General features: G+C 48.4%; 1 protein-coding gene across 1 annotated transcript in view; it reads left to right on the top strand.

The window, feature by feature from the left end:
* RAB11FIP4 (RAB11 family interacting protein 4 (class II)) overlaps positions 1 to 20,156 on the top strand; it is a 114,727-nt gene that overhangs the window by 50,524 nt on the left and 44,047 nt on the right.

Below are 20,156 nucleotides of genomic sequence, written 5' to 3'. Positions count from 1 at the left end.
GTGAGCCACCCCTGACCACTCATCACTCAGTCCCACTGCCTTCTGCATCCTGCAGAGCCCAGAGCCTTCTCTGTGGCTTGTTTATTGTGGAGTTGGGTGCTTTTTCATTCCAGTATCAGGAAGATAATTTAAGAGACAATTGCAGGGCGTTATGTTTGCTTTCAAAGTGGAGTAACAAGCCCTTCATCATCGGTCCTTTAATCCAGAGAAGATGCAAAGTCATTGTCATCATCATCATCTCTGTCTTAAAGTGATTCTTCCCTCAGTGAGTCTAAAGTGCTGGGAGTAATGGTCACCGTAGTGTCCGTAAGATGTGGCCTAATTGAGCATGGGATTCAGGGATCTCTCGCAGGACTGCGAGGAAAGGACAATAACTGTAGTTTGAGGGGTTTGGGACCCTGGGCTGGAGAGGAGAGCAGCTGAGAGCAGGCATTTGGCAGGCTGTGGTCCACAGCTGCTTCAAGGAGGGTTGTGGGTGACTCATCAGAGAACACAGCCCGAGTGTCCAGCGGAGGTGGTGGTGGGGGTTCCTGAAGGAGCCTGGTCTAGCGTAAGGAGAGTTGGGTGCAGGTTCCTGCAGCCCCACCTGGACCCATTTTACAGATAGGATGTTGCTTTTTGGTCTTGGTTCTACTATGGTAACTTGGGGAATTTACAAACCTGAGCCTCCCTTTCTTCATACCTTCATAGTTAAGTGCAGAGTCTCTGGAGCCAGGCTGCTAGGTTTTAATCTTGGTTCTCAGTTTATTAGCTTTATGTCCCAAATAACCTTTCTGAGCCTCAGTTTCCTGTCTATAAAATGAGGCTAATATCTGCCTCACAGGGTGGTGAGGATTAACTGACTGAATAGCACATAAGCACCAAGTACAGTTTAAACATTTGCTGTGATAAGAACTTCTGCCTTGAGTGTGTTTTAGGAACATGATGTGGATTAACACACAAAAAGGGCCCAGTGTATTGTTTTCCAAAGTGTGCTCCTCCCGAAATACGAGCCCTCGGGTTGCTAAATGACATGGGCTCTGGACTGAGGACATGTGGCGTTAAGAAACTCTGGTTTCATAAAACAAAACTAGACAGGTTTCTCCTCTGCTCAAGTATGCTGTGACATCCCAGAGGGCGGGGTAGAGAATTTCACCTACTGATTTAACCCCAAAGCCACTTTTTTAACTTTCAAAGTGGGAGTAAGAAAGACTTCACAGACAACAGTTTGAGAAGAAACAAATACTTCCACCTTCCTGCTCTGCTTGGATCCCTGGCCCCACTCATCTCTTCTCATCCACAGCGCCCTGGAAAGTGCTGAGATGAATCTTCCTGGGTCATGGAATTGAGGCAGGTAGCAGTGACTAAGTCAACACTAGAAAGGTGCTCAGCCTTCCTCCTTAACCAGGCAGCCAGGCAAGGCAGCCCCTCCATGCATCCTCAAAGGCAGGGCGCTCGCTCTCCAGGCTGTACCAAAGAGGTGCCTGTGGGCCAATCACAGGGGCATGGAGTGAGACAGCAACAACTCCAGCTGGTGCCTGACATGTGCTGCCCTAGGAAGGTGAGGAGGCTCCTGAGCTCCTTATACGTGCTCCTCTCTCTTATCATTTTTATTATGTTATCTTCTAGACAATTCCAGTTGCTATCAATAGCTGGTAGAACCAATGGAGAGTCATAGGCAAAGTCTAGACAGACCTGGATGCAAATCTTGGCTCTATCACCCTGGCCAGGTCACTTAATCCTCCTGAGCCACAGTTTTCTCATCTGTAAAATGGGTGCAATACAATAACATCCATCCTATAGGATTACTAGGTTAAAATAAGTTGAAGAAGTGAAGTACTTAGTATATAGTAGACATTCAGTAGGTGGTATCTGTTATTACTAATCACAGGATTGGGCAATGTTTTATTCTGCTTTATGGATCAATAATGACCCTGCCTTCAGGATTCACGCTGTGGGAGAGGACCTGTCAGGACTCCATTCTGATAATACAGTGTGTCCTTTTCACTGTAACAGTTTTGCTTGAGGTGTGGGGTCCTGAAGCCAAAGAGTAATTTATTCTCACTGAAAAGGATACAAGGAAGGCAACTGGAGCAGTTTTGAAGGATGAATAGGAGTTTGCTTAGCGGACTGGGGGTGGGGGGGTGTCACTGCAGACAGAGGAGGCAAATTATTTTGTGCTAAACATCCCCAGTTTACTCCCAGTCACTTCTCCTTTCCTAGGTCAGTGTGAATTTTACTGTCTTTGACAAGCTCTGTGGCTGTAGACAAGTCACTTCCCCTCTGGATCTCAGTTCCCCGTCTGTGAAACAGGAACCTCCAGCTTCAGTGCACTCTGAGTCTCTCTCTTTAAAAGAATCAAGCCCACTACCATTGAGTCTATTATGACACATCTCTGTAATGTTTTCGATAGGGTACCTCTATATAAAGGCTCAAATAACTTTATAAAAATCCTTACTTTTGCAGAACACTTTCTTTGACATTCTCTCTTATACTTCACATCCCAGTCTTATAGAGTTAGTAAGAATATTTACAAAGGACTCTTCCTATTGGTCTAATGAGGAAACTGAGGGTCTGAGACAACTTGCCCTTCATCAGTAAGTGGCAGAGCCAGGCCTCGAACCCAGGACTGTGACCCTGAGCGTTAGGTTCTGTCTGCCATTCCACGTGACAGCCCTGGCACTCTGTAAGCCTGAGATCCGTTCACAGTTCCCACATATGTGATTGCTGATGGATCACGGCCTCCAGTGCTGTGTGCAGATGTTCTCGCTGATAGATGGGTGGAGTCAGCGTGCACAGTAAGCAGGAGATGCTAGACTGGCCCTGAAGTTTAATGCAGGGCTTTGGGTTCCTTCATTCCATTCAATCCCAGGCTGAGAATTTGCATGACCACCACAGATACACTGCATCTACATTTTACACAAAACAATCACTTGGGGTGGGGCGATGTCTTATTAAAATGTAGATTCTTATTCAGTATATCTGGGTGGAAGAGCAAGTTCTCAGCAGAGGGATGAACCAGTTTGAAGTCTTGGCTCAAAGGAAAGAAGTATGCAGGTGGGGCAGAAGGCAGGTGGAAACTGTTTCAGCCAGCGAGTGGGATAAACTTAGGGGCTAATGACATGGAAATGGTCTATCTCCATTGTCCCCCCATCTCCTTACCCTACTTTGATTTTCTTCATAGTATTGTTCTATGCATGCCTCCAGAAACTCTGTGAACTTTGATAGATGCCGATAGTTGTAGAGGGGTTTCAAGCCTTCTGTTCATAGGGTTGCTATGAGTTGTGTGCGACTTGAAGGCAATCAACAACAACCAACAATTGTTCTATTAGCAGAAAATATACCCCGGCTAAAATATGATCAGTAGACACCCTCTTAATACGTTTTAAAGAGAATGAAGATAAAATGGACAATCATTCCAAAATGGACAATGCTAACAGCATGATACTAAGAGTTCACTGAACCACAGCCATGGTTTTCCTTTAAACAGAGACAAAATCCTCACCAGATTGTAATGGATATCAAGTACAGCCCATCACTGTTGCAGGTGGGACTGTAGAAATGGGCAAAGACCATAATTGGAGTAAGTACACAGTGCAGATTTCAGTACCTTCAGCCACTTGGATGCTGTGGTAATCTGAGTATGTGGTCCTCAGTCATAGCCACCAGGTCCCCAAGCTTTTAACTTAAACTAGATAACATGCAGACTATTTTCATTAAGTTATTAAGGCTATCCACCCTGTCAAATTCCTGGTTCTCCAACTGATGCCTGTGCGCTGTGGTGCTGGAGAAGAGTACTTAATATCCCATGAACTGCCAAAAGAATGAACAGATTGTCTTGCACAAAGTGCCGCCAGTGTGCTCCTTGGATGGCAAAGCTTTCTATCACATTCTTTGGGCATGTTGTTAGAAGGGACTATTCCTTGGAAAGGGCCATCACGCTTGAAAGATGGAGGGTCAACAAAAGAGAGTGAGACCCTCAACGAGATGGATTGACAACGTGACTGCAGCACTGGGCTCAAGTGTGTCAGAGATGGTGAGGATGGCACAGGAGAGGACAGGGTTCAGAGCTGTTTTTCATAGTGTCGCTATGGGTCTTACTCAACTCGACAGCACCTAACTATAATAACAACAGGTGGGATAGGGCAGGGTTTAAACCTGTTCATAGAGGGTCATTATGAGTTGTAGTCTACACAATGGCACCTGACAACAATGACTTGCTAAGCACAGCCATGTGGCAGATTTAATGCTCAGAAAGGAACTCAAATAATGCATGAACTTAGGTCAAGAATGACAGTGGAGTTGTTGCTGTTAGATGCCACCAAGTTGGCTCTGGCTTATAGCAGACTCTGTGCATAACAGATTGAAACCCTGTCAGATCCTACCCAATCCTCACAATCTCTTAAAAACATTGTTCCAGTCACTGTATAATCCATCTCATTGAGTTAGGAATCTGCTATAGACTCCAGCCTTCCACAAGCCAAATGTTCCAGCATTTAAAATGCTCCATCTAATATATATTACACATATAATTTCTTATTTCTTTTTGGATTTCCTCCCCTAGGATGTAAATAAACTCCCTGAGAGCTGAGACTTTGTATTGACCACCGCTTTATTTCCAGAACCTAAACATTGGAAAAGTCTACTGTCAAAATTGCTCCAAAATACTGAAGAGCAGTGATGTCAGTTTAAAGACTAAGGTGTGCCTGATTCTGTCCTCAGATGGGGTACTCAATTATGGAGCCTTTGTGGGGGCCAGGGTCCCTTTAGGAGCCTAGGCTGAGGCCTTAGATGGCACCTGAGTTGAGGACTTTGCTGGAGCTTCGGCCTTACCATCAGCCTTGGCTTTGGATTTTTGGCTGGTTAAGGCTGAACCTCTTGGCAGTGCGGGCCCGAGCACACTTCCCAAGCGAGGGGTGCGCCATGTAGGTGAGTCGGCTGAGCTTAGGGTTGACACCTCTTGGGATCCTGGGCTTGACCTCTTTGGGTCTGACAAAAGCCTTCACAGCCTTGGCACGTTCATCCACGGCCTTGGCTTTGTTGGCCTGCATCTTCTTCAGGCCCTTGTGCTTCTTGGCAAAGTGCATGTTTCTCAGGAACGTTGGGTCTGCCTGCTTAGGGGACTTATATCATTGCGATTGAGATTTCTTGATGCCATTTCTATGCCATTTTGGGGACTGATTGTGCATGGTGTGGTTCTTGGACTTAGCCATGTCTGCACCGTCGCCGCAGCTCCCAGAGCACCGGCAGCCAGAAGAGAAATTGCAGACTTTTTTAAGTTCTCCGAGTGATTCCACTACAACACAGTCTGGGAGCCTCCTAAAAAGCCACTAGTCAAGTTAATGGAGAATTGGACATAGGCTGTGGTCCCTGGGGCAGGTGGTGTAGACTGCCTCATCTAAAAGAGGGTGTTTGAGGGAGAGAAGAGCTTTTTATAGTCTGGTGGGTTTGCAGTACCTGATGTTACCATGAGCGAAGGAAAAGGAAATTTTTCCTCCTTACCTTTACCCTATTTGAGTGAAAAGAAGACCACACTGCCTCTCTGGCCCTGCCACCTTCTCCTCTTTGATGACTGAATGAGTCAGAGGAGCTGTTTGTTAAAGAGGAAATGGGGGTTTTCTCACCAGTCCCCCCACCCCCATTGCGTTTAAATGAGTAAGAAAATCCGATGTTCACATGTGCACAGGTTGACAAAAATAGAACTTGATGCCTTTGAAAACTCAGCCTGGGTTCCAGAGTCAGTACAACCCAGGCCAAGCCTGTCTGTCTGCTCCGTCCCCAGTCAGACATTACAAGGGGCCCCGCCCAGGGCATGGCTGAAGGCACTGGTGCTCAGAGGACGGACACCAGGGCCCAGGCACTTACCGATGGAAAGCACCATGATCTCTCCTGGAGTTAGCATACATTATAGAATTAGAAGAGGCCCTAGCAGTGTCTTAACCATGCTACAGATTTTCCGGTGTAGGAATGAAAGGCCCAGAAAGTGGAGCAGAGCCCAGACCTCCAGTGGAGGAGCAGTATGGCAGTTGCCCCACCACCCCTCCCCCCAGGCTTGATCATTTCCTGAGAAACCTGATAATATCTATGCTGGTCATATCAAAGACCAGACCAGACAGTGGATCCTGATAAGGGTCTGAGCCTGATCAAAATAGCCCAATTCTAATTTAATTAACATCCCAAATTCCGAGAAATACCATCTTAGTCCTCCCTAGGACCCCTACAAGAAGGAACCCCCCCAAAACTGCCCACGCACCATTTCGATCCTCTCGGTGTGCTGTGCTGGGTCACTTGGCATTCCTCTCAGACCACGCAATAAAGACCTGTTTGTTTCTTGGGACCAGTTTCTTTGTTTCTTTCTCTCTTTTGCCCCCACGTTCTTTTTTCTTTCTAACATCCAGTAATTTCATGGGCTTTGATGAAGAAAAAGCAGAGGAAGGAGTGGTCATGGATGCACAGGAAGATGCCAGGCCAGCATAGGTCTCTGCTGCCCAGTGAGGCCCTCTCCCTCTGTGGAAGAATTGCTCTGAGATTCCAAGGTCTCTCCCATGTTTTCTAAATGAGAAGTGAAGAATGTCTTTGCAGAGTCACCTGAGGGTTGAGACACTTCTGGAATCCCAGGGTCTTGCATACTTGCTTAGAACCGGTATCTCTTTCTTGAGCCTTGGCATAAGCCATCAGAGGCTGAGTTTGTCTCTGAGGTAAGATTGAAGGAGCAGAGTTGAGACTTTCCCAGAGGGGAAGGAGGTGAGAGAACAGAAATCCTAACTGGCTGTGTGCAGGGCTTGTCCACACGAGGGACAGTAACCAGTGAGGCTGCGGGCAGGCAGAAACACTGGTGAGCCCTGTGTGTGGACAGAATAGAGCCCTGCCAATGTTGACCCCATTGGACCAATGTCAGCAGTACTAATCAGTGACCACTGGACAGAGTCATGAGGCTTGGCTGTAATCTTGACTCTGTCTCTGATTGCACAACTGTGAGGAAAGAAGCCATTTTAAGGAAATGAGTGACTATACTAGACCAGTGACTTTTAAACCTTGTGGAAACCATAAAGTATTGCAGCATGTGGAATCTCATGAGAGAATCTACATGCAAAGCAGATAGGAGCAGAGCTCGGTTCTTGCTTGCCTGGAGTACCAGGCTCTTCTGAGGGCTCCAAAGAACCCAGGTTGAGAACCATTGAACTTGCTGCTTTCTGACATGATTTGTCTCTCTAAAATCAGCTGTTCTCCGCTTGTTCATTTGGCCAGTGTTGGTTGGCATCAGTTGCTAACGTTAACTTTGGGTAATATTCAAAAGTGCTCATTTTCCATGATAATGATCCCATATATGTTTAGCTGGTGCTACCATATGTCCCCAAACACACATACTGTTGCTTCTTTACACCACGTTTTGCTGAGCTAACTCTTCTATGGTAGGGGCAGGAAGACAGTAGTTGTAGCCTTACCTCTGCCTCCCAGATGGCAGTGTGTTTTGCACATCTGTCTGTTTCTGGAAGATGGAACTCCTACTTGTCAACATTCTATCTGTTTCTGTTTGGCTTTAGTATCTAGCATCTTGGGAATATTCACATATCAACAATGGCAGAATCCGTTTCATGACATGAAAAGAATTAAGCAGAGTCACTTGCTGTCTGAAAATTATTCTTGGATGCATTCCCTAGGAGAGGGCTTCTATTTTTTTAAAGAGATCAGTCTTTTTCTCGGGGGAAAAAAGCATTTCAGACCCCTTAGGAGACCTCTGTGTGGGGTGAGTACTGATGAAGTCAGCTCCTCTCCATTCCCCATACCCTGCCGGTTATTGTTGTTGTTGTTGTTGTTGTTGTTATGTGCTGTCGAGTCGCTTGTGACTTATAGTGATCCTATGTACAACAGCCCTAAACCCTGCTCTATCCTGTGCCAGTCACATTGCCTCTGACACACCCATCCCAATTACCCCAGTTACTGAAGCAGTCCACCTCATAGAGGGTCTTCCCCTTCTGCGCCGTCCCTCCACCCTCCCAAGCATGTTGTCCCTCTCCAAGGACCTCTCCCTCCTGACAACATGTCCAGAGTATGTCAGATGAAGTCTCAGAATCCTTGCCTCCAAGGAGCAGCCTGCTTTAACCCTCTCCAGGATGAATCTGTTTGTTTTCTTGGCAGTCCATGGTACATTCAATACTCTTCTCAAGCACCACAGCTCAAAGGCATCAATTCTCCTTATATCCTCCCTAGTCAGTGTCCAACTCTCTGATGCAAAACAAGTGATTGCAAAGACCATGGCCTGTATCAGACGCACCTTAGTCTCCAGAGTGACACCATTGCTCTTCAGTACCCTGGAGACGTCCCTAACAGCAGACTTTCCCATCGCAGTATTTTTTTTTAATTTCCTGGCTACTGGTGCCAAGAGTGTTGACCGTGGAGCCAAGCAGACTAAAGTTGTTAACAATCTCAGTCTCTTCACCATCCATCCTGATGCTGCCAATTGGTCCAGTGGTGAGAATCTTTGTCTTCTTGACATTGAGCTTTAATCCATACTGAAGGCTGCAGTCCTTGACCCTTTGCAGCAAGCATTTCAGGTCCTCTTAAATTTCAGCAAGCAGGGTTGTGTCATCTGCATAACCCTGCCTGTAGTACCCCCATAATTAGTAGTGCACCCCACTGAAAGCATGTAGGAGAGGCTCTTTGCTGGCAGCCTGGAGCCAGAGATTCAGCCTCTGCTTACAGCTTAGCGTACAGCACTGTGTTCCTTCAGGCAAGTGCCTCGGCCTATCTCAGTGTCAGTCATCCTGCCTATAAAATGGAGGAAAGAGGAGAACATTAGATGTGTATCCAGAGACTCTTCCTAGCTTTAGATGATTCTATGAAAGCCAAAATACACTTATACTATGAGACCATGGGAAGCAACTTAATCCCCTTGGCATCAAGTCTCGTAAATGGGCCTGTGCCCAGGAGGCAAAGCTGTTTGGCATCAGGATTGGAGGAAGATTCATCAACAACCTGCATTATGCAGATGACACAACCCTGCTTGCTGAAACTGAGGGAGGACCTGAAGCGCTTGCTGCAGAAGGTCAAAGACTGCACCCTTCAATATGGATTGATACTCAACATCAAGAAAACAAAGATTCTCACCATAGGGCTAACAACAGCATCATGATGGATGGTGAAGAGATTGAGATTGTTAACAGTTTTAGTTTGCTTGGTTCCACAATCAACACTTTTGGTACCAGCAGCCAGGACATCAAGAGACGATTTACATTGGGAAAGTCAGTTGTCAGGGACTTCTCCAGAGTACTGAAGAGCAACAACATCAAGCTGGAGACTAAGGTGCACCTAATCCAGGTCTTTGCAGTTGCTTGCTATGCATTGGAGAGCTGGACAGTGACTAGGGATGATAGAAAGAGAGTTGATGCCTTTGAGCTGTGGTGCTCGAGAATAGTGTTGAATATACCCTGGACTGCTAGGAGAACAAATAGTTTTGTCCTGGAGAGGGTGAAGCTGGGCTGCTCCTTGGAGGCAAGGGTTCTGAAGTTTTGTCTGACATACTTTGGGCATGTTGCAGGGAGGGACCCATCCTTAGAGAGGGATGTCAGGCTTAGGAGGGTAGAGGGACAGCACGAGAAAGGAAGACCCTCAATGAGATGGATCGATTCAGTGTTTGGGGTAAGGGGAGTAGGTGTGTTGGAGACAGTGAGGTTGGCACAGGATAGAGCAGGGTTTAGGGGTCTTGTACATAGGGTTGCTATGAGTTGCAGGCAGCTCAATGGCACATCACAACAATAACAATAGCAACAGTCTTCATTCAGGGAGCGCTGGTGGCAAAGTCTGTAGCAAGTTGTGCTGCTAACTCAAAGGCCTGTCCAGTGGTTCAGACATGTCAGTGGCAATGTGGGAGAAAGATGGGCCGCATCCTCCCATCACCATCTATATTTAAAGCCTAAGAAACCCAGGGGAGGGTGGTTGTGAAAAATCAGAACCGACTCAACAGCAGTGAGGTTTAGTTTAAGTTTGGGTGTGTTTTTCTTCTCTATTTATTTTGAGGATGAAACGGGATCAGGCAAGGTGTTGAGTCATTGGGCAGGGGATCCCTGAGTTGGAATCCACAAGCGGTCACTTAACAGCAAACAACAATAAGTCTTCATTTAAGGAGATGTGGTGGTGGGATGGTGCAGTGCATTCCCTAGTGGACTGCTAACTGAGAGGTTGCCTGTTTGAATCCACCTACACCTCTGGAGGAGAAAGATCAGGCAGTTCACTCTCCTTTAAGATTTACAGCCTTAGAGACCTGCTGGAGGGAGGGTCCTCGGGATTCAGACTTCACAGCAGGGGGTTGGCTTGGTTTTAGTCTTCAGTTTGGAGCCCCTGTGTTAGAATGATCGAGTGTTCCACTGTTGACAGAACAGTTGGTGGTGTGAGCCTTACCCAGTCGCACTGGGAGACTACAACTTGGCAATCTGCTTCCTTAAAAATTACAGCCTAGGGAATCCTATGGAGCAGTTGTAATGTGTCACATGGGGTTGCTATGAGTCTGAATTGATTTGAAGTGACACAGCAACAACAAAGTCTTTATCTGAGCTAATGACATTGAACCCTCTGGAGCCCTAGCCCTGGCTGGAGGCTCATTCTCACATTCTGTCCAGTCTCAGCTTTCAGACACAGCACCGTCCCCCAGGATCACACTCATACCCCAACTATCACTGCTTCCCTGGGCCATACTGTTATGTATCAGAGCCTCCCCCCAAAAAAAGTCATAGTATCCTAGATATTCTCACAAGATGCTTCAGGTTGTAATCCTCACTTGGGTTTCCTCCCAGCCTCCTGTCGGTGATGGTAATGAATAATGACTACTGTTTCATTTTTCTAGGCTCTATTCTAAATACTTAATGTGTCCTGATTATGTTGATCTTCACAATAGCCCTAAGAGACATATTATTATTTCCAGCTTACTGATGAGGAAATTGAGGCATGGGGTTTAATTAATTATGTTTGCCTGAGGTGAGCCAGGCATGCGATGGAGCTAAGACATGGCTCACTGCTGAGTGGAGAGCACATGCCCATAACCACTGAGTCAGGCTGAGGCTCGTCGGTGATGCTGGTCGCAACCCTGAGCTGTTGTTTACTGACTGCATGCCATGCTATAAGCATCGTGCACTTACTTTATCATTTCATTTAAACCACACAACTGAAAGGGGGAATGTTTCATTCCCATTTTACAGAGGCGGAAACCGAGGCTCAGAAACACTGGAAAACTTCCTATTGTACTAAATACTTTAGAATTGAGCAGGCTTCAGGTAGCAGTCCTTGGAAAAGGATATCATCATATGTGGTAGGGTAGAGCATCACCATGGAAGAGGAAGACCTTAGATGAGACAGATTGACATAGTGACTCTGGCAATGGGAGCAAGTGTGTCAGAGATGGTGATCTGGTTCAGGGTAAGGCAGAGTTCAGAGCCATTGTTCACAGGGTCACTATGATTCATGGTCAACTTGATGGCGCATAACAACAGGAACATACACAGTAGTGTCCAGTGCTAGCATCTATAAGCCTCTTTGTCACTTTTCTTTGGAGGACAAATATGTGGGGATGCTTCTTATTGTTCTCCCTCTATATTGTTGTTGTTAGGTGTTAAATACAACTCATAGCAACCCTCTGAACAGCCAACATGAACCCTGCCCTATCCTGTGCCATCCTAATCATCTCTAACACATTAGAGCCACTGCTGAAGTCATCATGTTAATCCATCTCATTGAGAGTCTTCCTCTCTTCGCTGAACATCCATCTTTCCAAGCATGGTGCCCCTTTCTAAGGAATAGCCCCACTTAGCTACATTTACAAAGTATGAAAGACAAAGCTTCGCCATCTTTGCTTCCATGGAGCACTCTGGCTGTACTTTTTTTCCAAGACGTATCTGTTTGTTCTTTTGGCAGTATATGGAATATTCTTTTCCAGCATTACCCAATGTATCAATTCTTCCTCTGTTATCCTTATTCATTGTCTAGCTCTCTGACGCATAGCAGGTGATTGAGAAGACCATGGCCTGAATCAGACACACCTTAGTATTCAGCCAGATATCATTGCTCTTCAGCATTTTAGAGAGGTCCCTGACAGCAGAGTTTCCCAATGTAATATGCTTAATAATTTCCAAACTGCTGGTACCAGTGGTGTTGATTGTTGGACCAAGCAAGAGGAAATTATTGACAGTTTCAACCCTTTTCCAGCTTTCATACTCTTTCCTGTGATGAGAACCTTTGTTCTCTTGACGCTGAGATGCAATCCATGCATCTGCAGTAGAGTGTAGTCCTTGATCTTCTGCAGCAGGTGTTTCATATCTTTCAGCAAGTAAAGTTATATTGTCTATGTAATGCAAGCAAGATTTTACTGAAAATTATCCAAAAACGTCTGGAACAGCACATCAACAGAGAACTACCAGAAGTCCAGGCTGGTTTCAGAAGGGGTCGTGGTACTAGAGATATTGTAGCTGATGTTAGATGGATCTTGGCTGAAAGCAGGGAATACCAGAGGAATGTCTATCTGTGTTTCATTGACTATGCAAAGGCATTTGACTGTGTAGATCATAACAAACTGTGGCTGACTCTGAGAAGAATGGGAATCTCAGAACACTTGATCGTTCTAATGCGAAACTTATACTTGGACCAGGAGGCAGTCGTCAGAACAGAGCAAGGGAACACTGCATGGTTCAAAATTGGGAAGGGCGTACGCCAGGGATGCATCCTATCTCCATACCTTTTCAACTTATATGCAGAACAGATTATCCGGGAGGCTGGGCTCTATGAGGAGAAATGTAGGGTCAGGATTGGTGGACGATTTATCAACAATCTGCGTTATGCGGATGACACAACCCTGCTTGCTGAAACTGAGGAGGACCTGAAGCGCCTGCTGCAGAGTGTCAAGGACTGCAGCCTACAATATGGATTGAGGCTCAATGTCAAGAAGACAAAGATTCTCACCACTGGACCAATCGGCAGCATCAGGATGGATGGTGAAGAGATTGAGATTGTACACAGCTTTAGTTTGCTTGGCTCCATAGTCAACAGTCTTGGCACCAGCAGCCAGGAAATTAAAAGGCGCATTGCCATGGGAAAGTCTGCTGTTAGGGACCTCTCCAAAGTGCTGAAGAGCAGTGGTGTCTCTCTGGAGACTAAGGTGCGTCTGATACAGGCCATGGTCTTCGCAGTCACCTGTTATGCATCAGAGAGTTGGACAATGACCAAGGAGGATAGAAGGAGAATTGATGCCTTTGAGCTGTGGTGCTGGAGAAGAGTGTTGAGAATACCATGGACTGCTAGGAAAACAAATAGATTTGTCCTGGAGAGGGTTAAACCGGGTGGCTCCTTGGAGGCAAGGATTCTGAGGCTCCGTCTAACTTACTTTGGACATGTAGTGAGGAGAGACCGGTCCTTAGAGAGGGACATCATGCTTGGGAGGGTGGAGGGACGGCGCAGGAGTGGAAGGCCCTCTATGAGGTGGATTGATTCAGTGACTGGGATAATTGGGATGGGAGTGTCAGAGACAGTGCGACTGGCACAGGACAGAGCGGAGTTTAGGGCTGTTGTACATAAGGTCGCTATGAGTCGCAGGCGACTCGATGGCACGTAACAACAACAACAACAATGTAATGCAGGTTATTGATGAGTTTCCCTCCAATCCCGATGCTATGTTCTTCTTTGTAGAATCCAGCATCATGAATTATTTGCTTAGCATAGATATTGACTAGGTGTGGAGCTAAACCACCAGAGCTTCCCTTGAAAGGATCTAGGCACACAACTGGAAAATAGAATTCAAATTTATTACATTTTACTCCAGTGCAGTACTTGGTAAGCTATACCATATTGCTCTTGTGTGCAGGTACTGTGGGCTTTTTGTGATGCTTTTAAAGTCTCTTATCTTCTGCATAGAGATCTCTGAACTACAAGGAATAAGGAGAAGTTACAGTAAGGAGGAGGGAAGTTTCTACCTGACTCCCACTCCTCTAGTCTCCCCTCTCTTGCAGCCCCGTCCAGGATAATCCCTCCCACATCGTCTCTAACTGGACAGTCCCCAGCAGGCCTGGATATCCAGTGAGCTGCTCTGCCTCAGAGATGGGCAGAAGTGGTCCGAGCCCAACATCTAGAAAGATACGTTTGCTGTCGCCTTTGCCTTCCCTGTGCCCTCAATGTCTAGCAGCAAAGGTGTGCTCAATATCCCTTACCTTCTTTGCTCTGTCTCCCTCTCTTTGCTTCCAGCTTGCTCCAGCCCATTATCCCACCTGCAAATAAATTCCCGCTGCCCCTCTGCTATTAAGGCCTGTCTCTGAGGCAAAGCAGTTTTTTTTTAACCTTCATTCCATCGTTTTGCAATAGGATCTTCAGTGGGAATCATGAATAATTAGTTACAAAGGGGCACCTTTCCCCTTAAGTTATATTTATAGGGTTTCAATAAAGGAGGCTTCTGCTTTCTGTTTGGTTTCTTCTTTTAGTGTTTGTTTAGTGGTTTTAGTGCTGCTTGGTGGTTTCTGGATTGATTATAAGACAGTTTGGACTTTACTTGAAAAGTGAAAAAACTAAGTAGGAATTGGAAAAATAATTTAGATCTCAAACTGGAGGTAAGATGCTCTTAGGTTGTAATCCGTAGCATTTTGCCCAGATGACCAAAAGGGCAGTCTCCTCCTGTTAAAATTTATTGCTTCGGAAACCCAGTAGAAGTTAGCTAGGATTCTGAGTCCAGATCTACCCAATTGTTCGGATTTAGGAGCAGGAAAGAGTGGCACTTGCAGGTCTGGTTTGCAAATGTGTGTCCAGGAGCGCAGGCAGGAATCTGTACAGATGACAGTATTCAATGAGAGTGGCTTGGTGCTGACGAGGACAGCGCTGCCAGTCTGGAGAGGGAGTTGAAAACGGGTCCCAGGATCCTGTCTGCACAAACCACGTTGCAAGAACCGACTTTGCGGCAGCGCGGGCCTGTGCGGGCCCAGGCGAGCTCCACCTCCCGAGGCGTGCCTGCGGCTGCCTGAGCGCCTCCCCTTAGCTGCTATTGGCCAATGCGGCCTCAGCACCTGCCCTCCCGCCCCTACCTTAGAGGGGCGGGATTACCTGGGCCCCGCCCCCTCAGCGATTTTTTTTCGGGGGGGTCCCAGGCCGCCCTTCCCTCCTCCCTTGGCCCCGCCCCGCCTGCGGGCCGCGCCTCGAGGCCACGCCCCCTGAGTCGGAGCGCCTCGTGATGTCACCGCCGCTTTGATACAAAGAGCCCTTCGGCCCACGCGGGTCTCCCGGCAACCGGCGCGGGTGGGGGCGGGGCCAGCCGCTTCAACTGGTGCAGGACTCTGCGCACAGCGGCGGCGCGCAGCGGATTGTGCCCAGTGCTCGCCGCCTGCAGGGTCCGGGACCCGCGCATGCCGGGACTGCGGCGCCCTCGCCCGAGGCGGGACAGGAGATGCGCAGTCCTCCGGCCACCCAGAGCCAGGTAAGCGGTGGGGCTCTGGACGCTCCCCTGGGCGGCTTGACTATTCCGGGACCGGGAAGTTATCCGAGCGCGAAACTTCGCTGGCCACTCGTCTTCCCCTCCCGCCCGAGGAGCGGAGCCTTTACCTGCGTCCGGGTTCTCTCGACCACAGAGGGAAAGCCGCTGCTCGCTCGGGCCCTCTGCCGGGTCCTCGCCAGCTTTCAGGTGCAGGTTGGACAGGACTAGACCTGGGGCACAGGGACAGTTGGCACAGTTTTTAAAGTGTTTTAAAGGAACCTAGCTGGCTGGGAAGAGAGAATCATTTACCCGGGCGCCTTTCTTGGGCCCAGCAGTTGGGCGGGTGTTTCCCCAGCGCCCTTCTCCAGGTTAGGCAGGGTTCCGAAGGAAGCTGTGCGAAGGCCAAGTTTTTCCTTTCTTGGCAGCTGTAAGGACCGTGTGCCCGATTTCCCACATCTCTTCAGGTGGGAGTTCTGCGGGCCTTTCAAAGGCAGTCTGGGGACCAGGGTTTGAGGACCGGGCCTTCCCCTCCACGCAGAGATGCGCACAGGCTAGAGGTGCACGCGGGCTCCCAGCACTTGGTCCTCTGTTCCCACCGTCTGTGGTTGAATTCTGTTAGTAGTAGTTGTTATCACGCCGTTCCCAGCATCTCCGTCTTCCCCCGCGGACGTGGAGGGGTGAGTGGAGGGCATCTTCTAGAGCTCCTTGTCTGTGCCATCGGAAAGCCAGACCCTGCTTGTTCCCTGACCCTTCTGTCATCCGCTCACCCTCTCCGCTATCAGATACCAGCTCTTCTCCCTGTTCTCTTTCTCTCTTGGTTTGCGCTCCCACAGATAGATGAAAATGACACATCACTTGGCCCTGAGGGGCAAGTGGGTGTTGGGTTTTGTTGACTGGCTTATTTACAAGGCTGCCTTCCCAAAGAAAGGGCTGGATTCTCGCTTCTCCACTCGTCCTACCGTCTAGTGTACGTACCAGCCTCTGGGCTGGCTTTTGGAGACCCACCCAGAGCTCTGATGGAAAAGGTGCTGGTAGTCCCTTGGGCTCCTGGAGAGTAAATAAAGTTGGCTTATCCCTTGGGGCACCCCAGATCCTTCCCCAGGTGTACTGCTACTATGGCGATTTCTAGGGTAGGGAAAAGGAATCTCAAAGGAAGGGAGGACTACCACCTGATGTGGAAAGGAGCCCTCTTCCTAGCACTGTAAAGTCTCTCTTACCCAGCTTGAATGCCTAAGGGTCATCTGACCCGCAGGCATTACCTTGCTCCACCAGCATTCAGAGCTTGCTGATTACACACCTGGAGCTATTTGGAGACATTTCCTCTGCGCTCCAGGTATTTACTGGAGACTGACTTCCATTCGGGCCCTACTAGGTCAGTCTCCAAGGTCTTCTATGACTTGACGGTGAATATGTGCAGTCTCTGTGACCCCGAAGGCTAGGGGAAGTCAGTGAAGAATTTGGGATTTGAGCCATTAAATGGTACTCCTGTGGGGAAGGGCTCAGGGATTTCGGGGACCATGGCTCTGGTGGGGGGTGTGGGGGTGGGGATTGAGTAGATGACTAAAACCAGCCTAAGAGATAAGCCTGGAAGATAAGGGTGGGACCTACATTGCCAGGCCAGGTAAGCAGCCTGGGAGGCATGACCTTTGCCTCAGGGAAGACTAGGTAGGATATAACTATAACTAGTCCTTGGAAAGGAGTTTCAGCTGTATTTAGGGGGAGGGAGAGGAATAACATGCATACTTAGAAGCTGAGGAGGCCCCTGTCTGCAGCTCGAAGGCTTTCAGGTAGATGTGCACTGGCTCTTTCACCCTCTTTCCCTCCCATCACAGCCTCTCCTAAAACACAATGGCCCTTTTATGGTCTCCCATCCCCTTTCCCTCCTGGTAGGGCCAGGGCTCCTCCTCAAACCCAAACCTTTCTCTTGAGCTGTTGGAGTTCTTCACAGCCCACACTCCTCTCCTTTCTTCATTCCTTGCAAAGTGGCCAAACCCCCCATTTTGGGCCCACCTCTACTGATCTGCTTTGAGGAGGTTTCTAAATCTCACTTTGTGTATTTTAAGGATGAGTAAGGAGGAGGGAGTAGGGGAGGCTCCTTGTGAAGTAGCCAGTTTCTAGGAGGCGTGCATCAGGGACATAGAAGAGGCACAGCCTGGGCATAATGGACCCACCCTTGCTCTGGCTCACGGATCGTGTGTTTTGCAAAGGAGACAGCCTTATCTGGTCTGTCTGCTGCCTCCTGGCATTCGCACTCAGGCACAGTGCCCTGGCTTTGTCAGGTGTGCCGGATTCTTGGGTCAGCTTTGCCAAGTCTGAATCACTGTTGATGGCATCAGTGCTGGGCACAGTGAGGTGGGCACACTGGCCCAATAGTCCACCTGTGCCATCCTGGACATTGTGTGATCTCTCCTAGCTGTGGTATGGCAGTTCTCCTCCACTAAATGGTATTGCAGGGCAGACCCTTACCCATTTCCCCTCACCTTTACCCAGCCCTACAGTGTCTAACACAGGGCAAGCACTAGTAGAATTAAGTGACTTTATTTATGGTAATTCTGGGCTGAGGCCTATAACATAGCAGTGACCACAACAAATAAAATATCTATACACCCCACCCCCACCCCCCTTAGCTCACAAGATAGCAGAGAGATAGAATAATAAGTAAAACACGGGCAGTGAGTGGGATGGAGGAGCCAGTGGGTAGTGCTGAGCTGGGAGGCATCTCAGAAGAAAGACCTACGTACGTCCTGCTGGAAAACAAGCCATTGCAGGCCTTGTGGAAGGCAGTTCTCTGGGGACATGGCCATGCCATGAGTCAATGTCAACTTGAAAGTGGCGTATTTTTAAGTGAAATTGGAAGGGAGTGCAAAGGGGTGAGCTGTTAGTAGTCAGGGAAGTCTTCACTGAGAACATAAGAACTTGACAGAGGGGGTACAGGTGGTGGAAATGCAGCTGGCATGCCATGTTGTGGGAGCTTCAGGGGGCCACCGTGTTAAAGAGGAATGAGCCCAGGTCCTCGGGGAACACCATAGCACCTGATGCTGTTAAGTGACAGCTAGGAGGCCCCATCAGGGAATGGAAGGAGATATATAGTACACTTGCAACTAGAAAGCTGTTGGCACCGAAATTCACCTCTCTGCTCTGTTGTCTTGAAATCCTTCCTGGGGAGGTGGGGGATTGTTGGGATTTGAGTGAGGGCATCCCCAGTGGGAAGTGGTGGTGTTCAAGTGCCACCTTGCTGCCAGGAGCTTCCTTTTTCTCAGCTCTGGTAAGGTCAGATAAGCTCCCACAGATAATGTGGAAACACTTCTTGCAGACAACACTGTTTCCACCACACACATTGATAACAAGCAGAAACCACTCCACCGATGTGCGTTGTGTGTCTCTAAGTTGCTTGTGCCTCAGGGCCTGTCTTCCTGCACCTACAGGCCTGCTCCTGCTGGTCAAGCACAGATCCAGCCCTCAAGACTCTGGAAGTAGCTGGGTGGGTTATTTGTGCCCACTGAGGCTGGCCCTGCCTGGGACTCTGAGTCCTTATCTCTTTCCTAATATTCATATATTCCTTGACCTCCCTTGTCAGGACCAGGTGTGCTCAGGCCTCCCTCTTCCTCCCTCTGTCTCTGGGCACTTGGCAGCAGAGTTTTGTGCTTGAGCCTCTTAAGGGTACAAGAAAGGCACTTGTACACCAGGGCAGTGACTATGAAAGCTCTGGGGAAGTTCTCCACGTGTGTGTGTGTGTGTGTGTGTGTGTGTGTGTGTGTGTGTGTGTATTGTTAAGTGTGGTCAAGTTGACTATGACTCCCTGCAAGCCTTAGAACCATGGATCTGAACCTTGCCCTGGTCTGTACCATCCTGTCCACCTCATTGACAGTCTTCCCCGCCTTTGACCCTCCCCCTTTCTAAGCATGTTGTCTTTTTCCAGGGATACTCAGGTTGGGGCGTCCCTCATCCATCTCCCCTCCTACTGATGGTTTAGGGTCACCTCTATGTTACTGGTGTTGCCCCAGTCTGCACCCCACTGAGGGGCATCCTGAGCAGAATGGAGATAGGTGTCACTGGAGTGAGTTTGCGGCCACACGACCTGGCCAGCATGTGGCACCACTGGAAGGTTTGCAGCTTTGATCCTGATCCCAGCTCTAGGCAGTGTGATGTGAGTCGTCTTACCCAGCAGCCAGCTGCAGAGTAAGCTTGAGGACCTGGAAAGGCTCTGGGCAGAGCCTATTCTTTTCCAGAGAGGGTCCTTTGTCATTATTCTCATTTAGAGGGACCTTTTTCTTACGCCTAATGTCTTAAAACAAATGCCAGTCATCTCTTCTTACATGTTTGGGGCCTCATCCTCACGTTATTAATTAAACAAAACTTGTCACTGACCAGTCCACGAGGGGTCCATTCACGGCTGAGTGGACCCAGGGTGCCTGGCTGGCCTTGTTCAGGGATCTGTAGGGCTTCACTGTTCCTGAGCTGAGAGCTTGTCACAAGAGCACTTGGGACCTAGAGTTTCTTGTTCAGAGAACATGCCTTTCCACACCCACAGGGCCCAGGGATCACTTCCTCACTTCTCCCCGTGACCTGAGAAAGGAGCAGAGAGGAGGAGGAGGAAGTAGGCAGCCGGATTCCACTCATCCTTGAAAAGTTGCACAGAGGTTGGAGGAGGAGGTGCCCTGGTTCAGAGCTGTGGGGTCTGGGTGACCTCTAGCCCCACATTCGGTCTGACTGGCTGGAACATGTGATGACAATATTTATTTTT

The sequence above is a fragment of the Elephantulus edwardii genome, unplaced genomic scaffold (assembly GCF_000299155.1).
Source record: "Elephantulus edwardii isolate Elephantulus edwardi_28Jun2011 unplaced genomic scaffold, EleEdw1.0 scaffold00094, whole genome shotgun sequence".
Lineage (NCBI taxonomy): Eukaryota > Metazoa > Chordata > Mammalia > Macroscelidea > Macroscelididae > Elephantulus > Elephantulus edwardii.
The sequence above is the reverse complement of the archived record's forward strand: the minus strand, read 5'-3'. Positions and strand labels throughout refer to the sequence as shown.